This window comes from Staurois parvus, unplaced genomic scaffold (assembly GCF_062004578.1).
Source record: "Staurois parvus isolate SC_StPar_1 unplaced genomic scaffold, SC_StPar_1.0 ptg000191l, whole genome shotgun sequence".
In the NCBI taxonomy this organism is placed as follows: Eukaryota; Metazoa; Chordata; class Amphibia; order Anura; family Ranidae; genus Staurois; species Staurois parvus.
In genome coordinates this window covers 6,006,399-6,027,256 of record NW_028317987.1, presented here as the reverse complement: position 1 = coordinate 6,027,256, position 20,858 = coordinate 6,006,399, and the positions used below count along the sequence as shown (strand labels likewise).

The 20,858-nt window shown below is 46.1% G+C and overlaps 1 protein-coding gene and 1 long non-coding RNA gene across 2 annotated transcripts in view; both read left to right on the top strand.

Annotated features, from left to right (window-relative positions):
• LOC149461922 (uncharacterized) overlaps positions 1–20,858 on the top strand; it is a 117,456-nt gene that overhangs the window by 52,249 nt on the left and 44,349 nt on the right. The gene's annotated exons all lie outside the window — the stretch shown is intronic.
• LOC149461923 (uncharacterized) lies at positions 15,741–18,463 on the top strand. The gene is made up of 3 exons (XR_016312753.1): positions 15,741–15,873; positions 17,791–17,919; positions 18,333–18,463. It is a non-coding gene; the product is annotated as an uncharacterized LOC149461923 (long non-coding RNA).

The window sequence follows — 20,858 nt, the reverse complement described above, 5'->3', positions numbered from 1 at the left end:
CTGTGTTCCATGTGTCTCTCCTGAAGCCATCCAGACCGGATCCTTTCCCGGACCGTGAGTCCAGACCTCCCGAGGCAATCTCCGTAGATGACCAGGAGGAATACGAAGTGGAGACTATCCTCAGTTGCCGATGGAGGGGGAACCAGACCCAGTTCCTGATAAAATGGAAGGGTTATGGCCCTGAGGAGAACTCATGGGAACCCGCCCAGAACATTCACGCTCCCCGGCTCATCCGGGAATTTTTTCGTGGACACCCGCGGTGGAGAGATCAGTGGGGCTCCCGGAGGGTGCCCATTGGGGGGGGGCAGTGTCAGGGATCACGGCGCCGGAATCCTGCATCACGGCGCCGTCCCCCCGCGCATGCGCACTGGCGGCAAGCCGCGGCTGACAGGACGCCGCGCATGCGCAGTAGAGAGTCGAGGGCGCGCCTCAGGCGTCCAATGACAGCCGGGGGCGCGTTCCAACCAGCCAATGACAGTGCAGGGTGCACTATTTAAAGATGCCCTGCACTCTCACCCATTGCCGCAAGGTCTTATGTGATCCTGGATACCTGCTCCTGTTCTGTGACCCTGTTTTCGACCCTGACTACGCTGCCTGCCCCTGTGTTTGACCCGGCTTGTCCTGACTACTCTGCCTGCTCCTGCGTTTTGACTCGGATATCCTGACTATTCTACGGACTGATTTACCTGGCTGACCCTGCATGTGACCCGACTACTCCTTGCCCGCTGATTTGGTACCCCGCTTACCCCCCACGGAACCACTATCCGTGCCACCCTGCTGGGGCCGTCATCCGCCTCATATCTGGCTCTCCCGGTACCTACACGCATCCCCGGAGGCCTCCCCAGCCGCTGGTGGGCCCGCCCAGAGGTCGTGACCTGGCCCGGGACTGTTTCAAGTCCATCCCCACCATCATGGTGAAGGCACAGCCCGGGCTTAGACCCCACGCTCTGGGTTGGTCTATCAGTTGGCAGCCGGAAGGCTCCGCCTGGCGGATCATAACAGACTGTCCCTCATCATCCGGGACACTCAGCACCAATGACCAATGAGTTGGGGCCACACTACCAGACATTTTCTCAGGGCTGCAGATCCTCTGACCTCCATAAGGTGGTGATCACAGACAGGAAGTCTCTCTGGAAGACAAGAAGTGATGTCAGGTACAGACAGGAAGTGATGTCAGGTACAGACAGGAAGTGATGTCAGGTACAGACAGGAAGAGATCTCAGGTACAGACAGGAAGTTCCATGTGGGAGGAATCAGAGAGGAGAAATTGTTGAAAGTGGCAACAGAGGAGGTAATAAGATGTTATTTCCAATTTACACCCAGTAACCCCCCGTCATGTCTGTCCTCTCTCTCCATAGTCATGTCCGTCCTCTTCCTCCATAGTCACGTCCGTCCTCTTCCTCCATAGTCATGTCCGTCCTCTTCCTCCATAGTCACTGTGATGTCTTTTATCTCCAGCAGATGATGATACACACATATATAGTGTGGGAACCCAGATGAACCCCTTCAGGGGGAGGAGTTGATGATAATATATTTGCTCCCAAAGCTGGCCTACATGGTTCAGTTTTATCGTTCAGCCAGCGGGATGGAGAATTTAAAAAAATATAGAAGCAATTCCCCCATCCACACATTGGAGGTGGATGGGGGAATCCTCCCCGCTGCACTCTTGTATTCTGACAATGGGGGGACTCCTCCGCTCTCAGAATACACAGATCAGCACTGAAGCTATTGGCTGCAGCCGCTGGGGGAGTGGCTTTTATCCGGCAGTGGCCACACATGGATGGAAATGTGAGCGATCCCTGCTGAACCAGCTGAATTTCCATGGATCTATGGTCACCTTCAGTGACTTCCTCGCCTCCCCCTCATCTCCTTCATGATGGAAGTCATGCTGAGATCATCTCCCATTGGCTGAGCAATATTCTCATTTGTCTCTCAGCTCCTTCTTGCTATTCCTCGTCCTGCCTGTTGTTTCCTTGGATTGATTTTCTGTGTAGTGACCCCGGCTTGGTCTCTTGGATGCGCTCGTCTGTTGCCTGCCCTGACCTTTCTCCTGATTCCTGGATCTCCTCCTCATCTCTCCTCCATATCCTCTTACACAGCTTTTCTCCACACCTGCAGTGACCCTGGGGGGAGGAACTTGGCACCAGCACGCCGCCAAATCCATCCCCACCATTAGGGGCTCTGGAGACAATTGTCTGCTATTTACACTCCGTTCCTCCGCACGTCACCTGATCACATGACAGCTTACTTCCACAGATTCCGGACAGATTTCTGGATGGTAAAGGTCAAAGTTCACTCTTCAGTTTAGGAGAGGTAGGACACACCCAGGAACAAGGATTTGGTTTGCATGGGAGCCTCATATAGAGGACCCCTCAAACCTCCCCATCCAAATGTTCCTCCATCCAGAGTCTATATGTCCTATGACATCACACTGACCTCACCAGTCCTCCTCCCAATGTCCCTCCATCCAGAGTCAGAGAATCCTATGACATCACATTGACCTCACAGCCCCTCCTCTCAATATCCCTCCATCCAGAGTCTATATGTCCTATGACATCACACTGACCTCACAGCTCCTCCTCCCAATGTCCCTCCATCCAGAGTCAGAGAATCCTATGACATCACACTGACCTCACAGCTCCTCCTCCCAATGTCCCTCCATCCGGAGTCAGAGAATCCTATGACATCACACTGACCTCACAGCTCCTCCTCCCAATGTCCCTCCATCCGGAGTCAGAGAATCCTATGACATCACACTGACCTCACAGCTCCTCCTCCCAATGTCCCTCCATCCAGAGTCAGAGAATCCTATGACATCACACTGACCTCACAGCTCCTCCTCCCAATGTCCCTCCATCCAGAGTCAGAGAATCCTATGACATCACACTGACCTCACAGCTCCTCCTCCCAAAGTCCCTCCATCCAGAGTCAGAGAATCCTATGACATCACACTGACCTCACAGCTCCTCCTCCCAATGTCCCTCCATCCAGAGTCAGAGAATCCTATGATGTCACTGTAACATAAATGTAAGAGTAGAATCATGTTATCAGTAGCTGAGATGTGAGGTGATCAGTAGAAATTTGAAATTGTAGATTTAGTTTTGTGACGGAGGGTAAGCGGGACAGAACACACAGGGCAGACAGCAAACACTTAAAGCTTTATTAAAACAGACAACAGTCACTCAATGGGGAGAGAGAGTCCACAATACCTGTAGTCCTGCCCCAAGGCAAAGTTAAAGTCTCTACAGCAGTTTATAATCCAAACAGGGGGGTGGTGGGAGTCTCTGTAGTAGTTGTAATCCAACAGGTAGGTGGAGTGGGAGTACAAGAACAGTTCAGGGAAAACAGGAGAGCATAAACTCATGGGTCCAACAGGGATGTCCTGGTTCACAGCAGACAGCAGCAGGGGTGACCCTGCTCAGCACACAGCAACAGCGGGTAGTTCTAGCACACAGCCGAGGGGCAGTTGAGGCAAAGAGAGCCCGGGCACAGCAGAGGGCAATTCAGGCAGGCAAGGTAATCAGGGCCCACAGCAGAAGGTAGCTCTGGCAGGCAGGAGGTCCAGGCACAGCAGAGGGCAGGTCACAGGGTAGCGATCCAGGGACTCACCAGCCAGCAGTGTACAAAGCAAAGTACAGTTCCAAGCATCTCTTAGTTAAGGCTCAGGCAGGAGTAGCCCTGTCCATCATGGTTCCAGCTCTCCCAACAACGAGTCCACATGGCCCTGCAATTGTCCCCAGCTTCCTGCTAAGAAGTGGCCTGGACTGGTTTTCCCCAGCCACACAGAGCCATGCTGCCTTTGTTCTATATAGAGATACATCCCATTTCCCCTCCCCCCTGTGAGGCCCAGGAACTTCAGACAACACACAAAAAAAGAATATTTCTGCTGTCCGTCACAACTTTCATTCTATGTTATTACAGATAAGTGTTCAGTATTCAGTCAGAGACATATGTTCACCAATTAGCATCTGAAAGGACAGAGCAGCTTCTTACCTGGAGGTGACACCTGGATGCCAATAAAACATCACCTATGTAGCCAGACTTTGCCACCTTCTTGAACCTAATAGAATAATCCTAGTCATTTTGGCTACAAGAGTCAGCAGGAAATAGATCAGAGGAATCTATTTAATCTCTCATAAAAGCTAAAATATTAGTTGCAGAGAGATGAAAATACTTCCTTCTGATTGGACACACTGTAGGCTACATCTGCATGTAAAACTGTATTTGTAGCCTCTGTAGAATCCCAGAGAAATGCACAAAATGGTTATATGGCACCTGATTGCGACAGCTGAACAGTGATTGGTACTGTCGCGATCGGACTGATGCGCTTGTGTCAGAAATCATTTTCCTGACTCAGTGATCCAAATCGTTTCTTGCCCATTCAAGATTGGGCACCTCAGAACACAGAACATCCTGTGGGTTGGTACAGGAACACCCCTGAGGGTTGATTGGCCAAGGGTTAAAGTCCTAATAATAAATTGAGGACCCTGAGATATGGACGGGGTGATTTGTACGGAGTCGGTTCAATATGACTGGTGAATTGCAGACTTTCTTTGACTTCCTCCAGTCGCAGGATAAATCTTGGTAAGGTTTTATTTCTGTTTTTATTCCCTTTTATGTTATAGTCAATAGCCAATTGTGTGTCTTTTTGTATTCAATCAGAAAATTATTAAGTGACTTCTGTGTACTAAGCTCAGGCTCATATCTCCAGAGAGATTGTTGTATTGTAGTGTCTATGTACTCGCTCTAAGTTCATTGCCAATCTGTATGCAATTGCACTGCGTGTTGGCAGATAGCATGCAGATTGTAAAGTAGCAGATCTGCCAGATAGAGATCGGTGTGTGTGTGGTGGCCCAGCAGACCAGTCTGCGGACAAACTGTTGGGTGGTGGCAAGCTACTGTTTGTTGTGTGTCCGGTGTGGGGGGGGGTGGACAGTGGAAGACTGATTAACAATGGGGTTCTAGCTTGTAGGATAGCTGGAGGAATCCTAGAAAGGTGTGCCAATTGCTAGATTGCTCCCCAACCTTTGCACAAGATTGTATGTAAGATTTGTGTTTGCCTGTGTGTGGTCAGCCAGCTGGATTGGAGTGGAGTCTCCCTCTAGTGGTGACCAAAGATAGTGCAGGCTGTGAAGGTATATCACGGTCAGTCTTATATGCTCAAAGTCCCCTCATTCCCTCTTTACCCCAGTCATGGGCGGACCACACTTCAGTTAGCTAGTTACCGTGGGAGTGCATTTTATCTATGACATCACAGTGACCTCACAGTTCCTCTCCCAATGTTCCTCCATCCAGAGTCAGAGAATCCTATGACATCACACTGACCTCACAGCTCCTCCTCCCAATATCCCTCCATCCAGAGTCAGAGAATCCTATGACATCACACTGACCTCACAGCTCCTCCTCCCAATGCCCCTCCATCCAGAGTCAGAGAATCCTATGACATCACACTGACATCACAGTTCCTCCTCCCAATGCCCCTCCAACCAGAGTCAGAGAATCCTATGACATCACACTGACCTCCCAGTTCCTCCTCCCAATGTCCCTCCATCCAGAGTCAGAGAATCCTATGACATCACAATGACCTCACAGCTCCTCCTCCCAATGTCCCTCCATCCAGAGTCAGAGAATCCTATGACATCACACTGACCTCACAGCTCCTCCTCCTAATGTCCCTTCATCTTGTCTTTTTCCCTGATGCTCTTAGGATGTGGGGGCCCCTTGGTATCCTCACATGTAAAGTGGGACTGTTGGTCCTGCGTTGTATGTAATGACATCAGAATGCTGCAACAAGTCTATACCCTGCGTAGTGTGGGGGGTCCTGTGGGGGGGAATTATACCTCAGCCTGAAGTGGGGCTTTAATAAAATGGAGACCTGAATGGAGAGGTGAGGAGGATTCTGGGAATATCATTTGATGTGACTATTTGTGTTCAGATGTAGAGTTTTCCTCCTGTGAAGTCTGGAGATCATATGACATCACATTGCCTCCACCTCCCTCCCTGATAGAAGAGAGAAAGAAGAAGAAGATTCTAGAAGTCACCAGAGAGATCACTGAGCTGCTGACAGGAGAGGTGAGCGGTGCCGGGAATTCTGGGACATTCTCCAGTAACAGACAAGGGATGTGTCTGGATGGTGACTGTATCATTGTGTGTGTCAGGTTCCTATAAGGTGTCAGGGTGTCACTGTCTATTTCTCCATGGAGGAGTGGGAGTATTTAGAAGGACACAAGGATCTCTACAAGGACGTCATGATGGACAATCAGCCGCCCCTCACATCACCGGGTAAGAGGAGACTTTATTGTAAAGGAGAGAGCAGTACGGAGGATCCACCTAGATCCCCCATCATCTGATAAACACATAGAAACAATGGATTCAGTCAGTGTGTGTGTTTCCTACAGATGGATCCAGTCATGGGAACCCACCAGAGAGATGTCCCCGTCCTCTGTATTCCCGGGATTCCACACAGGAAGGTCACACCATCCCTCACCATTACAAGGTTGGTGGGATGGAGCATCTAGAACATGGACTTGTAGAGAAGATGTTTGAATATTTAATGTGAGCTGATATTATACAGATGATATTTTCTCTCATTTCCTTGATTTAGAGTGGAGATCCAATCGATATAGAATTTGAGGTGAAAGCAGAAGAAGAAGAAGAGGCGTATGTGAGGGATGATCAGCAGTCTATGGAGGAGGATGGAATAACGGGGACATTTATAGAGGAGGACACTCCTACAGAGATCAGCACAGGTGGGTCATGAACACTAAATCCATTCCTCCACCCATACTGCTCACTGATTGGTCCAGAGTAGGGCGGGGACTGGGTGATATCAGCCTGTAATCCCCTGGTCACTTTCCTGAGCTGTGTTCCCCGTCCTGTATTCCTGGATTTCTCTCGGATAATCTTCCTTCTCTGTGCTGCAGACACAATTTATGTATCTAGACTGGATTTATGGAGGTTCTGGGGTTCAGCTGGCAGCAAAATGTTCATTTTCACCATAGATGTCTATGAGTCCAGTAAGATCTCTGACAGAACAATTCTCCCAGGGTACCTTCTCTGTTATCTGCTGGCTGTGCCGGGTGGAGGGATATGTCTGTAGTGTCTCAGCCCCAAGTCACTGAGTGCAGTCTCAGGAGATGGGAGGCAGCGGTGTGGGATCTCTGCAACTTGTCTACAGTAACCATTTAAGCTTCCACTCATTACTGAATACCAATATTATGAGTCCTGACCCCTGCACTATATACTCTATGTTGTACATTCCATACTCCTGACCCCTGCACTATATACTCTATGTTGTACATTCCATACTCCTGACCCCTTCACTATATACTCTGTTGTACATTACATACTCCTGACCCCTGCACTATATAATCTGTTGTACATTACATACTCCTGACCCCTGCACTATATACTCTATGTTGTACATTACATACTCCTGACCCCTGCACTATATACTCTGTTGTACATTACATACTCCTGACCCCTGCACTATATACTCTGTTGTACATTACATACTCCTGACCCCTGCACTATATACTCTATGTTGTACATTACATACTCCTGACCCCTGCACTATATACTCTATGTTGTACATTACATACTCCTGACCCCTGCACTATATACTCTATGTTGTACATTACATACTCCTGACCCCTGCACTATATACTCCATGTTGTACATTACATACTCCTGACCCCTGCACTATATACTCTATGTTGTACATTACATACGCCTGACTTCTGCTCTCCCCCTCCCCCACTGCTATATATACACATAATATGGATTCTCTCTTGTTCCCCCCATTTCCTTCCAGCTGGACATTTTATATCGGATGATGTGATTGGAGCACAGACTTTTACATGGTGATAATAATGTGATAACATCCTCCAACTTTGGACCCTTAAACAGAAAGTGATAATGAGGGAGGAGTCAATACCCCAATGATGGTGGTCTTCAGGATCAGTCCAGTCTTCATCTTGGTTGTTCTCCCCCCATCCTCACTCTCTGACCTCTGGGGGGGCTCAGCCCCGCTGTTCTTCATGACTAAATCATGGACTAAATAAGGAAGTGCAGTAGTTCTTGTGTTGGGAAGATGGTGATGAGTGATAGAGGGGGTGGGGACCCTCGTCCCATAATCCCCTCATCACTGTCCCTCCTATAAAAGACAGTTCTGGTTGTTTCCTCACTCTCTGACTAAGGTCCATGAATAAAGAAATGACCTGGTAGGAGATCAGAGGAGCCATTTCCTAGTTCCCTTGAGGGTGGAATTTTAAGCTCCTCAGAAAGCAAGCTGCCTGATGTGGGCGGAGTCCTGGTTTGGGGAACCAATCAGCTCCTGTCTAGTAATCCCCTGTCTTTGTATTTTAGTCCATGGCCGGGAGATGAGGAAAACCTCCGAGGATTGTCTCACTTTGTCTCCAGACTGGAAAGTAGAAGATGAGGACATCACACAGTATAGTCCAGGAGAAAACCCGGCTCCCTCCAATGTCCATCCGGCACCACCCAGTGTAGATGGACCATCGGATTCCTCGTATTCTGAGGAACCTCAGACTGTGCGGGACCGGGCCGGCCTTCCAACAGAGAAGAGCTTCTCCTGTACTGAGTGTGGGAAGTGGTTCTATTATAAATACCATCTTAATGTGCATAATAGATCTCACACAGGGGAGAAGCCATATTCCTGTTCTGAGTGCTGGAAATGTTTTTCAGATAAGTCCAGTCTTTGCACACATCAGAGATCTCACACAGGGGAGAAGCCGTATTCCTGTCCTGAGTGTGGGAAATGTTTTTCACGGAAGTCCAATCTTTACGCACATCAGAGATCTCACACGGGGGAGAAGCCACATTTCTGTCCTAAGTGTGGGAAATGTTTTTTACGGAAGTCGGATCTTTACAGACATCAGAGATCTCAAACAGAGAAAAGCCGTATTCTCGTCCTGAGTGAGGGAAATATTCCTCACTGAAGTCCTGTCTTCCTGTACATCAGGGGTCCCACACAACCCTGGAGGTGTATTAGTGCCTTGAGTGCGGGAAATGTCTTCTAGATGAATGTTGCTGGACATCCCAGCTCTCATGTGGGGAAGAAGCACACCCTGATATACTCCTCAGATATACTCCATGGCTGATCTTCATCATGGAAGAAACAGTTGATAAGGAGATCAGAGGTCCCCAAAGACATGGATGAAGTGTGGGACCGGTTTGACCATTGATAGCAGGAGATGAATAAAAATGGAGTCCTGCCCTGTGATTGGCTGAGTACATTTTGTGGTGGGAGATTTCACAAACACTTGGAGGTCAGTTTAAAAATCAATATTTCTACCTCCTGTATACCGGACACTTCCCCCCCCCCTTCCTGCCCAGGCTGACTGGTAACTATCAGCACTCTCACACTTTGAATGACAATTACACAGTCATGCAACATTGTACCCAAATTATATTTTTGTCATTGTTTTTCACACAAATAGATATTTATTTTGGTGGTATTTAAACACTTTTTACCATTTTTCTTGTTTCTTGTTTTTACAAATGGTCTTTCCTTATAAATGTAGACAAAGGTGTATTCTGCGCCATTTCTTGGGTACAATAACCCCAATCAGTGTCTATGATTCAGTGTGTAGGAGAGTTATAGAGTCTACAAACTATGGGATAGATGTCTGAAAATCCATCATGTCTGATGACGGCAGATCTCATTTCTGAGGATCAAAAACACCAGAACGGTACAAATTGTCAGAACTTTATCTGTGAGGAAATAATCCTTATACAATTCATGGAAACAGGCGGGATCTGGAATGAAGGAGATTCCCTACTAATTCTCACAAAGTAACCGACATCCCAGTTCTGTATTTGTGATAATTGGAAGATGAAATAAAACGCAATAATGTGCAAAATATATATTTATTAATAATATAAATCAGTACAAAATGGGGATGAAATCTAATAGGTGATGATAAATAATAAACAATACAAGATAACAGTACAATGATCTAATCCACAATAATGGGGAGAAATACAAGCCAGCAATTACTGCCAAATATTAATGAATTACATCCAACTGTCTGGAAATGTCGTGTAAGAAATCAGTAACTCAGCAACATGTGACAACAGATATACAAATCCCCCCCGTGATCTCTCTACAACCAGATATTCAACGCTCAACGTGTACCTTGCCATGACTTGATCTGGAATCCCATACACAGGCCAATCCAATCCGCTTACAATCTGAGATGAAGATGTAATGTTACATGAAGTAGTCTACCTTGTCATATATATACTGTATACATCCGGATAAACCATTGACTAGAAGCCAGAATCAGCTTCAGGGATATGTAAAATCAATCTTCCCCAGAGGAGGGAAATGATAATAATTTATACTGCAGGTAAAATGACGTCACATCCCCTCCTGTGCTCACCAGAACCGTTATCGGACTAAACAATGTATCTGGAGATATAAGGGGAGTACAAGTTATCTGAGGAAAATGAAAGTTCTAGTTCCCAATATGGACTGTATGGTGTCAGTGATGTCAGCTTTCAGTGCTCACTTCAGGGGGTGTCTGTGTCCGTCTGTTGCCCCTTGTCTCCTGTCTTGTGAGGTCTTGTTTTGTGATGTGTGTCCTCTTCTCTGTCCGTCTCTTACTTTTATCCCTCCAAATAAAACCTAGGCGGGCAAAGCTCATCTCTCCTCACGATGACGTCAGACTAGGTGCTATTTTCTCTACTAATTGATTTCAGTGACCTGAAGGGGGCAGTATAGGATGAGGAATTCTCTGACATGTCTTCTGGAACATGACAAGGGTTGACCTTTAACCTCGGCTGGTAAGGACATGACTACATTTAGAGAGAACTGCTTTTCTGCCAGGTTTGGTGTCACACAGACTGGTACCCATGTCACTGCTAATAATGTATTACTGAAAGTGGTTGTAAACCTAAAAAACACAAATCCGTCTAATCCTGCAGTTGGGTAGATTTTACCTTTACTGAGCCATTCAGCTTAGTCTGGTATCTTGAAGCAATCCCTTTCTCCAGACATCCCACCTGATCTTCTGAGCAGAATAAATCTGACACCAGCAGAAATATGGTGTCACCACTCCCCTTCTCCTGTGAGTGACAGGCCGTGCTGAGGATGAGACCAGTATGAGCCTCCATGTAATACACTGCAAGGGGTGGGGGAGGGGGTGTTCTCTCCATGCTGGTCTCTGCCTTCACAAGATCCACAACTCAGCACTCATCAGCACCAGTGATTGTTCTTGAGCCGAGGCTGGAGGGGGTATAACTGGGGGATTGTGTGACATCACATCTCCGCCTACTATTCTCTGGTCCTAAGCCACACCCACAGACCAGCAGTTTTTGGAGGGCTGAGACAAGCTAAAGGAGCATTTTTCTGAGGTACACTCACAGCTGTATGGATGTTTACATTAAAATGTATTCATTTATGGCAAAAAGTAAATTTTTTAAATATTTGGGTTTACAACCACTTTAAGTGATTCTGGAGAAAAAAAATCTAGTAATATATATCAAGTAATGTATTAATTAAGTGATTCTGGAAAAGAAAACAAATCTACCTAAATATCCTACAAAAAGATGAGGTCATTATACTGAGACTTCTTATCTCACATCTTCTGTAACATAACAACGTTGTCATACAATGAACTCAAACTGATACTTTATCATGTTACAAACAGAATATCCCCAATATATCAATATGTATTCATTGTTAAACCATTTCATATAAATATATGTATGTGGAAATGGAATCTAGTAATATAAACCTGGATGACATAAGTAAGCAAGCATTCACTTCATGTAATACTAATAATAATACAAGTGACATTTTTGGATCAGATATTCCTGTCACATAATAATAACACCATATACAATGTAAGGTATAATATGCACTCTTTCCAGAGGATCATGGGAAATAATCATTGTGACCAGTTCTTGTGTCCTTTGTTCAATCTAGACATGGACTCATCCATTTATCTTACCACTTGGTGTCATGTCTAGTCTTCATCTTGTAGCCGTCTGATCCCACCATACCTCCCCCCAGATTTATAACCTGGGAACATAAGCTGTAACCACCTTGGAATGCTCTTAGAATCTGTGTTCAGAAACCATGAAATAGAATATACAGAACAAAATGGCTTCCAGCATGTCCATGTAGAGATGATAAGTTCAGCCTTCCTGTTTCATTCTGTGAGCCCAGAACAGTTCCGACAACCTGGTGATCTATGATTGGCTCATAACCCTGTGTTGTGGTATCCTGTAGGCACCTGGTGATCTACGATTGGCTCATATCCCTGTGGGGTGATAACCTGTAGGCACCTGCTGATCTATGATTGGCTCATAACCCTTTGGACTGGTAACCTGTAGGCACCTGATGATCTACGATTGGCTCATATCCCTGTGGGGTGGTAACCTGTAGGCACCTGCTGATCTACTATTGGCTCATATCCCTGTGTATCCTGATCAGATGATGATTGCAGAACTCCCAATGTTGTTCATGTAATGGAGTGCACAGTGTGTTCCATCCAAGAAGGGCAGCAAGGTAGAAGCCGGCAATTACAGGCCAGTGAGTCTAACATTGGTGGTAGTCAAGTTAATGGAATCACTCCTGAAAGGAAGGATCATTGATCATCTAGAAACACACAACTTGCTGGATCCAAAGCAGCATGGCTTTGCTGAGGGCAGATCATGGCAGACTCATCTGATTGGACTTTTTGACTATATTACCAATGTTTTGGACCAGGGTGGTGCTGTGGACTTAGAATATCTTGATTCCAGCAAGGCATGTGATATAGTTCCACATAATGATCTAATACAGAAGTTGGACAAGCTAGGACTTAGCCCTTGGGGGGTTCAGTGGATGTGCAGTTGGCTAAAGGAGAGATACCAGAGTGTGGTTGTAAATGGGGTTCACACGGAACAGAGAGCAGTCACTAGTGATGTACCCCAAGGTTCTGTACTGGGAGCTGTTCTATGTAATCTATATGTAAGGGATATAAGTAAAGGGTTGTTGGGTAAGGGGATGTCTCTTTGCTGATGACACAAAGGTGTGTAATAGGGAGGATATCCCTGGAGGTGTCTGTAACATGGAACAGGATTTGGCATTGCTGGATGATTGGTCAAAAAAGTGGAAATTTCAGTTCAATGTTTCTAAATGTAACATAATGCACCTAGGGAAAAAGAATCCCTTGAGAAAGTACAACATGGGGGTTATGTTGCTTGCCAGCACTTCAGAAGAAAAGGATTTGGGGTACTTATTTAGATCTTTATATCACTATAGAGGTCACCAGCAGGAGGAAGGAGGTCCCGATTCCTCTATATAGATCTTTATAGCACTAGAAGGGTCCCCAGCAGGAGGAAGGAGGTCCCAATTCCCCTATATAAATCTTTATATCACTAGAGGGGTCACCGGCAGGAGGAAGGAGGTCCCGATTCCTCTATATAGATCTTTATATCACTAGAGGGGTCACCGGCAGGAGGAAGGAGGTCCTGATTCCTCTATGTAGATCTTTATATCACTAGAGGGGTCACCGGCAGGAGGAAGGAGGTCCCGATTCCTCTATATAGATCTTTATATCGCTAGAGGGGTCACGGGTGGGAGGAAGGAGGTTTTAATTCCTCTATATAGATCTTTATATCACTAGAGGGGTCACCGGCAGGAGGAAGGAGGTTTTAATTCCTCTAAATAAATCTTTACATTTCTAGGTCGGTCACTGTCAGGAGGAAGGAGGTCCCGATTCATCTATATAGATCTTTATATCACTAGAGGGGTCACTGGCAGGAGGAAGGAGGTCCCGATTCCTCTAGATAGATCTATCACTAGAGGGGTCACCGGCAGGAGGAAGGAGGTCCTGATTCCTCTATATAGATCTTTATATCACTAGAGGGGTCACCGGCAGGAGGAAGGAGGTCCCGATTCCTCTATATAGATCTTTATATCACTAGAGGGGTCACTGGCAGGAGGAAGGAGGTCCCGATTCCTCTAGATAGATCTATCACTAGAGGGGTCACCAGCAGTAGGAAGGAGGTCCCGATTCCTCTATATAGATCTTTCTATCACTAGAGGGGTCACCAGCAGTAGGAAGGAGGTCCTGATTCCTCTATATAGATCTTTCTATCACTAGAGGGGTCACCAGCAACCTCATGTAGAATACTGTGTCCAGTTCTGGAGACCTCACTTACATAAAGGTATTGATAAGATAGAATGAGTCCAGAGACGGGGAATACAAATAGTGATATCAGGAGAGACTTCAGGAACGTAACATGTCCAGTCTGGAGGAGAGAAGGGAAAGGGGAGACATGACTGAAACCTTTAAATACAACAAGGGAGTGAATAAGGTTCAGGAGGGCAGGATTTTTAATATGAAACCAAAATGAAGAACACGAGGACATGACCTCCAACTAACTGGAGGAAAGTTCACAACTAATCTCAGAAAGTATTATTTTACTGAAAGAGTAGTAGATGCTTGGAATACATTTCCAGTAGAGGTAGTGAGCCAGTGACAAATCACAGAGATCATCACAATAGTACACAATGGATGGCTATGAATGAAAGCCATTCATTGTGTACAACTGTCATGTGATCACTGTGATTGGTCATAGCAATCACATGGTACTGGGCTGGCTTGGTACAATGATCTGTCATCTGGTGGACACAGCAGGTGACATATCAAGATACAGCAGAGCCACTAGACTTGGAGGACTTCATATGATGCCCTCCCAGGATGGGAGAGATCCCGCTCAGCTGTCATTCTGCTATAGGCCTGGGGGGAAGCAATTCATTACAGGGAACACTGTACAGGTTCTATATGTAGTCTCGGGGCCCCTGTGGAAGTCCATGTGTGGACATTTCTACCTATGATAAATGACAGGCTAAACCCACCTGGAGACTTTCTCCACACCTGGAGTGTGCTGAGTTCTTGGAGAACGTCTACACAGTGTTTCCAGATTGGCTTTATCACCCCAACGAGCTCGCTCCAGTTCATGGATGTCATCATTATGTTTGGAGGATCTCACCAGTCAGGAGCCTTTCCTGTCATCCTACATGTTCCCTTCTGAGGATTGTTCTATCCTTCCAAACAAATGTATGAAATCATGGATGAGTCCTCCTTCTATGTGATCTAGAAGATCTTCAATCACAATGTCTTTATGGATGAAGTGGATGGCCCAGTTTATATATTATTTATTGCTTTACAGCTTTATTCCCTCCAGGATTCATTCTTTATTTATAGAACCATTCAAGGAAGTGTTCTTACTTTGAGAGATCTCCACCACCATTCCTCTGTGACCATTACATCCTTGTCATTTATGTCTCACATCTTCATTATGAGTGGATTGATAGATATTCTTATACTTTAGGATGTATTTTTGCATTTTTTTTACCCAAAAAGATCTGTTTTGGAGGTCTCTGTTTTATTATGTATTTTGTTTTTATCTTGTGTTCTGTGTCTTTAAGTCTTTTCTATCTGTAGTAAAATATATTATTTAAACAGTTGGTTGCATAAGAGTTAGGTTTATTGTTTCTTACTTTTTTTAGTTCTTTTTGATCTTCCCTGGTATCTCTGTAAGGTAGATACAATGCAGGAATGGTTATTAGGGATGTTTCTTGGGGCTGCAGTTCCTCTGAAATCCACAAGATGGTGATCTCATTTCTCCCCAGACAGGACTTCTCTATGGAATACAGACAGGAAGTGATGTCAGGGACAGAGAGGAAGTGATGTCAGGGACAGAGAGGAAGTGATGTCTGGTACAGACAGGAAGTGATGTCTGGTACAGACAGGAAGTGATGTCAGGTACAGACAGGACATTCGGAGAGGTGAGTGGGGAGGAAGCAGATCAGAGACATTGGTGGACGTGGCAGCCAATGTCGACGAGGAGGTAATAAGATGTTATTTCCTATTTACACCCAGTAACCTCCCCGTCATGTCCATCCTCTTCCTCCATAGTCTTGTCCATCCTCTTCCTCCATAGTCACGTCCGACCTCTTCCTCCATAGTCGTGTCCGTCCTCTGCCTCCATAGTCATGTCTGTCCTCTTCCTCCATAGTCACGTCCGTCCTCTGCCTCCATAGTCACGTCTGTCCTCTTCCTCCATAGTCACGTCCGTCCTCTTCCTCCATTGTCACGTCCGTCCTCTTCCTCCATAGTCACGTCCGTCCTCTTCCTCCATAGTCACGTCCATCCTCTTCCTCCATAGTCACTGTGACGTCTTTTATCTCCAGCAGATGATGATACACACATATATAGTGTGGGAACCCAGATTACCCCCTTCAGGGGCAGAACATTCCCCCACTTCCGGGGCCGGAACATTCTCCTCATTGTGGAGATAAATTCTAGTAATATGGTCCTCTAAACAAACAGCACTGACAATAAATAGACAAGACAAGGACCATCCTGACCATACATGGCCTACAAAGGGCAATGATGACACTACACAGGCAGCCAATGGGCAATCATTACACTATGCAGCCAACACAATGATGGAGTGCCGGGGTCAGGAGTATGGAGCATAGAGCCCCTTACATTGCTGCTCAGGAGGAAGGAAACATTCCCCAGCCGGCCATGAAGAACATGTTCCATCATTGGTGTCAGGGGGAGGATAATACTGAGGGGTCTGAGGGAAGAAGAGGAGCTGAGGGGTCTCTCAGGGGTTACTGAGGATGGGAGACTTTGGGGCCCCTGAGGGGATAGTGAAGTTAAAGGGTTTTGAGGGGGTAGAGTAGCTGAAGGAATCTGGGTCTTTGATAGGGTTGGCGGGGAGCAGGGCTCTGAGGAAAGAGAAGTTTGTCAGGCTCAGGGGGACACTGAGGCAGGGAGGGGGGATCTTGGTCTCTGGTTGTCCTCTTACCTGCACTTACTTTCCAGACCTCCTTACAGAACTCCTACCAGGAAAGGAAGACAACCTTCACCTTCTTACCATCTCACTGGTCAAATAATGTATTCAAAGATACCAAATGGAATGCAGAAGGACAATCCTTCACCCCTTGGTGGGCACTTGTTCTTAGAGGAGGTCTGTTGGTGCATTATTGACTAAAAGGTAGTCAGGGGTCAGTGCTAGACATCTTCAGGAGACACTCCAATACCTCCCATGACACAGGCTCTGGCAGTGCCCGGTGCTGGAATTCAGAGCCCCAGGAACCCACCACCACTCTGTACAATGTCCTGGACACTACAATATACTTGATACTCAGATCCTCCTGCTGTCCTCCTTCTACCCACACTATGCTTCCATTGGAGGGAAGAGAATAGGCTCCTTCCTGACAGCTCTCTACTCCACCAGCACCATCCTCCTTCTACCCAATCCAATCTCTTCTCTTATTGCAGAGAGTGACAGTGACATCACTCCTGTCAGTCAGCAGGCTGCCACAGATTGGAGCCTTGCAGCCGGATTTCTGCCAATTGTCCTGATTAGGCAGCAACTCCGGCCAAAAGTCCTCAAGTTCCCCTTCCTGGACATCATGATGAGCCGACATTGACCTCACAGCACTGCCTCAGAGCAAACTAGTCATAGGAAGGATCAGATTTATCATTCCTTGTCTGCAGATCTAATACTCATCAAAACCAGTTCAGAGACCAAACAAACCCAACAGAGAAAAGGGGATTTCTGATCTGACAGGACAAGAGGGTCCCGGGACCTCAAATATGCATCAAACACTAAACAGTCCAAACTAAATATCTTCCCATGGGGGGAGTAGTTCTTCAATGTCCAGCAACCCTCCTATTCCCCCCTCACATCCACATCCTATTATTGTGTGACCAATACCATCCAAATCATTCTTACTTTCATTTCCCAAAGTTATCCGTCTACAAGGAGACCTGTATAGATCACATGATGGCACCAATGAGGATGGAGGAGGACCAGAGTCACATGACTGAGAAGATACTAAACCTCACCCTGGAGATCATCTACCTACTGACCGGAGAGGTGAGGAGGATTCTGGGAGGTCACATGACATCACTCTTATCTCTATTAATAAAACACAGACCTGACCGGAGAGGTGAGGAGGATTCTGGGAGGTCACATGACATCACTCATCTCTATTAATAACACACAGAGCTGACTGGAGAGGTGAGGAGGATTCTGGGAGGTCACATGACATCACTCGTATCTCTATTAATAAAACACAGACCTGACCGGAGAGGTGAGGAGGATTCTGGGAGGTCACATGACATCAGTCTCATTTCTATTAATAAAACACAGACCTGACCGGAGAGGTGAGAAGGATTCTGGGAGGTCACATGACATTACTCATATCTATTAATAAAACAGACCTGACCGGAGAGGTGAGGAGGATTCTGGGAGTCTAACATGATATTCCTATTGGTTCCTCAATACAGAGATTTCCTCTTCTGAAGTCAGGTGATCATATGACCATCACAGTGCCTCCATGTGACTCCCTAAACCCTGAGAGACACAACATGCAGAAGATTCTAGAAGTCACCAAGAAGATGATGGAGCTGCTGACAGGAGAGGTGAGCGGTGCTGGGAATTCTGGGACATTCTCCAGTAACAGACAAGGGATGTGTCTGGATGGTGACTGTATCATTGTGTGTGTCAGGTTCCTATAAGGTGTCAGGGTGTCACTGTCTATTTCTCCATGGAGGAGTGGGAGTATTTAGAAGGACACAAGGACCTCTACAAGGACGTCATGATGGACAATCAGCCGCCCCTCACATCACCGGGTAAGAGGAGACTTTATTGTGTCATGGAAATTTTGTATTATTGGTCGAACTTTAAATGTGTCATATATTCGTGTTATTCATATGTCTCTCATGTGGCTTAATTAAAGCTCTGAAGGCTGCAATTGGGCCATGCGCATGTACAATGTATGTATTACAGTACTCAGCTTGGTAGTGGATGAGATGGCAGATCTGCGCTTATAGACCGGCGTGTATACCACCACGGCATTCCATGCGAATGCTGCTGTCAGTAGACCGTGGGCCTGTATCCACATATCAGCAGCATGGTACCGCGTGGGCTTCATAACGCAATGCGCAAGCGGTGTGAACTCCACGTGTAGGCTTATGCATATCTTACAACCCATTACTAATCTGAACTGTATCTCGGATGGATGTGTTTTAATAAAGATCGTATCGGGCCCATCCAGGTACAGACTGATATTTTTAGGGAGTGCTTGTGCAGAGAATTTTACATACCAATAGAAGCTAGTAGGACAGGAAATATGACCTCAGATGGCTCATAGGGGGGAAGGGGAGGAAGTCTGCTGACCTCAGAAGACTCATGGGGGGAGGACCAGTGATAGATAATAGCAAAGGCTATGCTCCAATTGGAATGTACATCCTCTGTATAGGCAATCCCCATTGTATTGTTCGGTGGGAGGGATTGACTTTATTCATGTGGGGGGCATGTGTGTATTCTTAATAAAACAGAGAGCTGAGCCTAAAATCAGCCCTTATGTGGATTGCAACCAGCCTTAGAGTGTCGTGTGATCATTCTAGGGTAACGGAGCTCCATCACCCACAAATTCAACAGAACCAAAGTATTTGGATGGGCAGGAATCGTGTAGTTTGGCTGCAGTCGTGGTAAGCGAGATTCGCACAGCTTTATGGGGGATTTCTGCACATCCAACTGCGAGTACTCACGGTAAGGAGAAATTCGTTAAAGCGAATTTCCAAGACAGTTTGGCGAGCCTGGTGGATACTAACGCGTATTCTTGCGTAGCTAACCAAGAACGAGGGGGGAATGGCCATCATGAACTAGCAAAAAGTATGCCGGCACATTTCAGGTCTCTCTGCCATTAAGAGGATCGCTTTTTGCGTGTTCGTGTGGCTGATTTCGCTCTCTGTTAGCTAACAAGAAATACCGCTTAACAAGGACCTCGTTTTTTGTCCTAAACTCTTGATTTGTGGGTGAAAAGACGAGGGTTTGTCTCTGCTGAGAGCAGCAGGGGGGGTGGGTTTGGTTGGCTGGATTTGGTCAAGTTTAAAAAATCTTCCAACCAAAAATTAAACGGGTATATGTTTTAGTGGGTAAAAGTTGTTGCATAGTGTTAGGTAAGTATTTGCGGGTTGTAGGTACTGTGGTGATTGCTTTACCCCCCTCCACGTGAGGTAATTATTACAGTGCTGAAAGGCTTAGGTTAATTGTTAACTGTTGTAAGATCTGTGTTATGTGGTCTGTACAATGTTTTGTGGTACCACTGCTCCCAGCAAGCATGCAGCAGGGGGTCCTTTTTGTTACATGTGCATGTTAGTGTGATATGTTGGTGTTTTATGTCCGTTCTGTGATTGTGCCCAAATTGTGTTGTATGTGTGCTTCATATTGTTGTGTAATTGTCCAGTGTATGTTCTGTCTAAAAGTCTGTTTTATGTAAGAGGCAATTTTGAGGCTAGAGTCTGCCGTGTGCTCCTCTGTGGGGGGTCATTCTAGTATCTGCCATGTGCTCCTCTGTGGGGGGTCATTCTAGTATCTGCCATGTGCTCCTCTGTGGGGGGTCATTTTCTTGACTAAACCACATGGACTCCTTTTGTTTGGTGGCCATTTTGTTGGCTACCAAATGTGCAGTAATCTCTATGCAATGTGCATGAAGTTTCCTATATGCATTTGACCCATATTGTGTTTTTAATCCAAATTTTTTACAGTTTAAGTTGTTTGCTTTTAGCTTTAAATTTGCGTATTGCCAGCCAATTTAAAGTGTATTAAGCGAGTTTTCCCTTCACGTGTTCCACATTTAATGAGCGCGGTGTAGTCTGGGTTTTTGCACATAGATTTCTTGTATAGTGATTATGTTTTTCTTGTGTTTTTCCTGTTAAAAGTAGTTCCTTATTGTAAAGCGGGTTTGTTTTAAGCTGCTGTGTCGCGTGTTTCACGTCCAGCAGACTTTTTGTGTAAACGGTTCTAGG